This window comes from Anastrepha obliqua, chromosome 2 (assembly GCF_027943255.1).
Source record: "Anastrepha obliqua isolate idAnaObli1 chromosome 2, idAnaObli1_1.0, whole genome shotgun sequence".
NCBI classification, from domain to species: domain Eukaryota; kingdom Metazoa; phylum Arthropoda; class Insecta; order Diptera; family Tephritidae; genus Anastrepha; species Anastrepha obliqua.
In genome coordinates, this window is record NC_072893.1 from 72,515,697 (window position 1) to 72,521,647 (window position 5,951).

Here is a 5,951-nt window from a genome sequence, read left to right on the forward strand (position 1 = left end):
CTGCTCTGATTGGCCTAAAACTTCGACATATTACCTTCCAGTAAAAGTGCTCTAACTAGCTCAGATTTTCTCTGATTGGCGTGAAATTTCGGTGTGTAATTGCAAAGCGTCAGCCTTCCCAAATATGTAAAAATCATGAAAATCGGTTGGCAAACAACAAAACTGAGAAATCTCCTCGGAAAAATGTCTGTAACTCCCTTACCTCTGCTCTGATTGGCCTAAAACTTCGACATATTACCTTCCAGTAAAAGTGCTCTAACTAGCTCAGATTTTCTCTGATTGGCGTGAAATTTCGGTGTGTAATTGCAAAGCGTCAGCCTTCCCAAATATGTAAAAATCATGAAAATCGGTTGGCAAACAACAAAACTGAGAAATCTCCTCGGAAAAATGTCTGTAACTCCCTTACCTCTGCTCTGATTGGCCTAAAACTTCGACATATTACCTTCCAGTAAAAGTGCTCTAACTAGCTCAGATTTTCTCTGATTGGCGTGAAATTTCGGTGTGTAATTGCAAAGCGTCAGCCTTCCCAAATATGTAAAAATCATGAAAATCGGTTGGCAAACAACAAAACTGTGAAATCTCCTCGGAAAAATGTCTGTAACTCCCTTACCTCTGCTCTGATTGGCCTAAAACTTTGACATATTACCTTCCAGTAAAAGTGCTCAGATTTTCTCTGATTGGCGTGAAATTTCGGTGTGTAATTGCAAAAGCGTTAGCCTTTCCAAATATGTAAAAATCATGAAAATCGGTTGGCAAACAACAAAACTGTGAAATCTCCTCGGAAAAATGTCTGTAACTCCCTTACCTCTGCTCTGATTGGCCTAAAACTTTGACATATTACCTTCCAGTAAAAGTGCTCTAATACGCTCAGATTTTCTCTGATTGGCGTGAAATTTCGGTATGTAATTGCAAAAGCGTCAGCCTTTCCAAATATGCAAAAATCATGAAAATCGGTGTGCAAACAACAAAACTGTGAAATCTCCTCGGAAAAATGTCCGTAACTCCCTAATCTCTGCTCTGATTGGCCTAAAACTTTGACATATTACCTTCCAGTAAAAGTGCTCTAATACGCTCAGATTTTCTCTGATTGGCGTGAAATTTCGGTATGTAATTGCAAAAGCGTGAGCCTTTCCAAATATGCAAAAATCATGAAAATCGGTGTGCAAACAACAAAACTGTGAAATCTCCTCGGAAAAATGTCCGTAACTCCCTAATCTCTGCTCTGATTGGCCTAAAACTTTGACATATTACCTTCCAGTAAAAGTGCTCTAACACGCTCAGATTTTCTCTGATTGGCGTGAAATTTCGGTATGTAATTGCAAAAGCGTCAGCCTTTCCAAATATGCAAAAATCATGACAATCGGTTGGCAAACAACAAAACTGTGAAATCTCCTCGGAAAAATGTCCGTAACTCCCTAATCTCTGCTCTGATTGGCCTAAAACTTCGACATATTACCTTCCAGTAAAAGTGCTCTAACTAGCTCAGATTTTCTCTGATTGGCGTGAAATTTCGGTATGTAATTGCAAAAGCGTCAGCCTTTCCAAATATGTAAAAATCATGAAAATCGGTTGGCAAACAACAAAACTGTGAAATCTCCTCGGAAAAATGTCTGTAACTCCCTTACCTCTGCTCTGATTGGCCTAAAACTTTGACATATTACCTTCCAGTAAAAGTGCTCTAATACGCTCAGATTTTCTCTGATTGGCGTGAAATTTCGGTATGTAATTGCAAAAGCGTCAGCCTTTCCAAATATGCAAAAATCATGAAAATCGGTGTGCAAACAACAAAACTGTGAAATCTCCTCGGAAAAATGTCCGTAACTCCCTAATCTCTGCTCTGATTGGCCTAAAACTTTGACATATTACCTTCCAGTAAAAGTGCTCTAATACGCTCAGATTTTCTCTGATTGGCGTGAAATTTCGGTATGTAATTGCAAAAGCGTCAGCCTTTCCAAATATGTAAAAATCATGAAAATCGGTTGGCAAACAACAAAACTGTGAAATCTCCTCGGAAAAATGTCTGTAACTCCCTTACCTCTGCTCTGATTGGCCTAAAACTTTGACATATTACCTTCCAGTAAAAGTGCTCTAATACGCTCAGATTTTCTCTGATTGGCGTGAAATTTCAGTATGTAATTGCAAAAGCGTCAGCCTTTCCAAATATGTAAAAATCATGAAAATCGGTTGGCAAACAACAAAACTGTGAAATCTCCTCGGAAAAATGTCTGTAACTCCCTTACCTCTGCTCTGATTGGCCTAAAACTTCGACATATTACCTTCCAGTAAAAGTGCTCTAATACGCTCAGATTTTCTCTGATTGGCGTGAAATTTCGGTATGTAATTGCAAAAGCGTCAGCCTTTCCAAATATGTAAAAATCATGAAAATCGGTTGGCAAACAACAAAACTGTGAAATCTCCTCGGAAAAATGTCTGTAACTCCCTTACCTCTGCTCTGATTGGCCTAAAACTTCGACATATTACCTTCCAGTAAAAGTGCTCTAATACGCTCAGATTTTCTCTGATTGGCGTGAAATTTCGGTATGTAATTGCAAAAGCGTCAGCCTTTCCAAATATGTAAAAATCATGAAAATCGGTTGGCAAACAACAAAACTGTGAAATCTCCTCGGAAAAATGTCTGTAACTCCCTTACCTCTGCTCTGATTGGCCTAAAACTTTGACATATTACCTTCCAGTAAAAGTGCTCTAATACGCTCAGATTTTCTCTGATTGGCGTGAAATTTCGGTATGTAATTGCAAAAGCGTCAGCCTTTCCAAATATGTAAAAATCATGAAAATCGGTTGGCAAACAACAAAACTGTGAAATCTCCTCGGAAAAATGTCTGTAACTCCCTTACCTCTGCTCTGATTGGCCTAAAACTTTGACATATTACCTTCCAGTAAAATACGCTCAGATTTTCTCTGATTGGCGTGAAATTTCAGTATGTAATTGCAAAAGCGTCAGCCTTTCCAAATATGTAAAAATCATGAAAATCGGTTGGCAAACAACAAAACTGTGAAATCTCCTCGGAAAAATGTCTGTAACTCCCTTACCTCTGCTCTGATTGGCCTAAAACTTTGACATATTACCTTCCAGTAAAAGTGCTCTAATACGCTCAGATTTTCTCTGATTGGCGTGAAATTTCAGTATGTAATTGCAAAAGCGTCAGCCTTTCCAAATATGTAAAAATCATGAAAATCGGTTGGCAAACAACAAAACTGTGAAATCTCCTCGGAAAAATGTCTGTAACTCCCTTACCTCTGCTCTGATTGGCCTAAAACTTCGACATATTACCTTCCAGTAAAAGTGCTCTAATACGCTCAGATTTTCTCTGATTGGCGTGAAATTTCGGTATGTAATTGCAAAAGCGTCAGCCTTTCCAAATATGTAAAAATCATGAAAATCGGTTGGCAAACAACAAAACTGTGAAATCTCCTCGGAAAAATGTCTGTAACTCCCTTACCTCTGCTCTGATTGGCCTAAAACTTTGACATATTACCTTCCAGTAAAAGTGCTCTAATACGCTCAGATTTTCTCTGATTGGCGTGAAATTTCGGTATGTAATTGCAAAAGCGTCAGCCTTTCCAAATATGCAAAAATCATGAAAATCGGTGTGCAAACAACAAAACTGTGAAATCTCCTCGGAAAAATGTCTGTAACTCTCTAATCTCTGCTCTGATTGGCCTAAAACTTTGACATATTACCTTCCAGTAAAAGTGCTCTAATACGCTCAGATTTTCTCTGATTGGCGTGAAATTTCAGTATGTAATTGCAAAAGCGTGAGCCTTTCCAAATATGTAAAAATCATGAAAATCGGTTGGCAAACAACAAAACTGTGAAATCTCCTCGGAAAAATGTCCGTAACTCCCTAATCTCTGCTCTGATTGGTCTAAAACTTTGACATATTACCTTCCAGTAAAAGTGCTCTAACTAGCTCAGATTTTCTCTGATTGGCGTGAAATTTCGGTGTGTAATTGCAAAAGCGTTAGCCTTTCCAAATATGTAAAAATCATGAAAATCGGTTGGCAAACAACAAAACTGTGAAATCTCCTCGGAAAAATGTCCGTAACTCCCTAATCTCTGCTCTGATTGGCCTAAAACTTCGACATATTACCTTCCAGTAAAAGTGCTCTAATACGCTCAGATTTTCTCTGATTGGCGTGAAATTTCAGTATGTAATTGCAAAAGCGTCAGCCTTTCCAAATATGTAGAAATCATGAAAATCGGTTGGCAAACAACAAAACTGTGAAATCTCCTCGGAAAAATGTCTGTAACTCCCTAATCTCTGCTCTGATTGGCCTAAAACTTTGACATATTACCTTCCAGTAAAAATGCTCTAACTAGCTCAGATTTTCTCTGATTGGCGTGAAATTTCGGTGTGTAATTGCAAAAGCGTCAGCCTTTCCAAATATGTAAAAATCATGAAAATCGGTTGGCAAACAACAAAACTGTGAAATCTCCTCGGAAAAATGTCCGTAACTCCCTAATCTCTGCTCTGATTGGCCTAAAACTTCGACATATTACCTTCCAGTAAAAGTGCTCTAACTAGCTCAGATTTTCTCTGATTGGCGTGAAATTTCGGTGTGTAATTGCAAAAGCGTTAGCCTTTCCAAATATGTAAAAATCATGAAAATCGGTTGGCAAACAACAAAACTGTGAAATCTCCTCGGAAAAATGTCTGTAACTCTCTAATCTCTGCTCTGATTGGTCTAAAACTTTGACATATTACCTTCCAGTAAAAGTGCTCTAACTAGCTCAGATTTTCTCTGATTGGCGTGAAATTTCGGTGTGTAATTGCAAAAGCGTTAGCCTTTCCAAATATGTAAAAATCATGAAAATCGGTTGGCAAACAACAAAACTGTGAAGTCTCCTCGGAAAAATGTCCGTAACTCCCTAATCTCTGCTCTGATTGGCCTAAAACTTTGACATATTACCTTCCAGTGAAAGTGCTCAGATTTTCTCTGATTGGCGTGAAATTTCGGTGTGTAATTGCAAAAGCGTTAGCCTTTCCAAATATGTAAAAATCATGAAAATCGGTTGGCAAACAACAAAACTGTGAAATCTCCTCGGAAAAGTGTCCGTAACTCCCTAATCTCTGCTCTGATTGGCCTAAAACTTCGACATATTACCTTCCAGTAAAAGTGCTCTAACTAGCTCAGATTTTCTCTGATTGGCGTGAAATTTCGGTGTGTAATTGCAAAAGCGTTAGCCTTTCCAAATATGTAAAAATCATGAAAATCGGTTGGCAAACAACAAAACTGTGAAATCTCCTCGGAAAAATGTCCGTAACTCCCTAATCTCTGCTCTGATTGGCCTAAAACTTCGACATATTACCTTCCAGTAAAAGTGCTCTAACTAGCTCAGATTTTCTCTGATTGGCGTGAAATTTCGGTGTGTAATTGCAAAAGCGTTAGCCTTTCCAAATATGTAAAGAATCATGAAAATCGGTTGGCAAACAACAAAAACTGTGAAATCTCCTCGGGAAAAAATGTCTGTAACTCTCTAATCTCTGCTCTGATTGGTCTAAAACTTTGACATATTACCTTCCAGTAAACGTGCTCTAACTAGCTCAGATTTTCTCTGATTGGCCGTGAAATTTCGGTGTGTAATTGCAAAAAGCGTTAGCCTTTCCAAATATGTAAAATCATGAAAATCGGTTGGCAAACAACAAAACTGTGAAATCTCCTCGGAAAAATGTCCCGTAACTCCCTAATCTCTGCTCTGATTGGCCTAAACTTCGACATATTACCTTCCAGTAAAAGTGCTCTAATACGCTCAGATTTTCTCTGATTGGCGTGAAAATTTCAGTATGTAATTGCAAAAGCGTCAGCCTTTCCCAAATATGTAAAAATCATGAAAATCGGTTGCAAACAACAAAACTGTGAAATCTCCTCGGAAAAATGTCCGTAACTCCCTAATCTCTGCTCTGATTGGCCTAAAACTTCGACATATT